Source organism: Psammomys obesus, unplaced genomic scaffold, assembly GCF_907164565.1.
Source record: "Psammomys obesus unplaced genomic scaffold, mPsaObe1.curated_primary_1811, whole genome shotgun sequence".
Lineage (NCBI taxonomy): Eukaryota > Metazoa > Chordata > Mammalia > Rodentia > Muridae > Psammomys > Psammomys obesus.
The window spans coordinates 1,858,459-1,859,327 of NW_026596089.1; positions in this window are offsets into that span (position 1 = coordinate 1,858,459).

The window sequence follows — 869 nt, forward strand, 5'->3', positions numbered from 1 at the left end:
GGAGGCTCCTTGTACCTGGAGGCCTGCACTTTCTCAAGTATGCGAAAAGGATAGCAGGCTCACGGTTTGTGACTCCTGAACCCAGGAGACAGCCACAGGGGGACTGGATCCGATCACCTCCTACTCCCTGGGTGTCTCCTCCAATCTGGGAAGCACCAAAGTCAGTGTTTTGAATCTAGTCGTCTGTTTACTCACCTATTTTGCAGTCTGTGATCTTCTGCCCCTTAGATACATACAGTACACACTGGTCACCACCATCTTGAACTCCCCACCGTAATCTTTATAATAGCATGGTAAGGACTGTTTGTGTGAATAAGCTGAGCAGTTTTGAAAGGCAAAACTGTGTGGAGTTCCTAATTGCCGAGCACCTCACAGTGTGCTGGCATGCTCTTCACACTACCCATTGCTCATTTGGCCCAAAGCTGGGGGAAAAAACATCTAAACAACTCTGACAGCTTAGTAGAAAAGAAAATCTGATCAATTAAGTATTTTGGTCCTTCATTTTGTCTTAGGATCTTTTATAAACACTATATTTAGCTTCAGGTGTAGGAAAAGACTACAGTTTATTTTGGTTTACTTCTTTTTCTTTTTCTTTTTTTCATCTTTCCAGTTGACCACCAGGGAAAAGCAGTCACACTGACATCTCAATTCATGTGATCATGCATGCACAAGTACAGGTGGGTTGAAGAGATAGCTCAGCACTTAAGAGCTCGTACTGCTCTTACAGAGGTTCAGTTCTCACTACCCATGTTGGGACACTCACAATATCTCCAGCTCCAAGGCATCTGGTACCTTCTCTGACCTCCTTGGGCATCTGTATACACACACACACACACACACACACACACACACACACACACACACACACA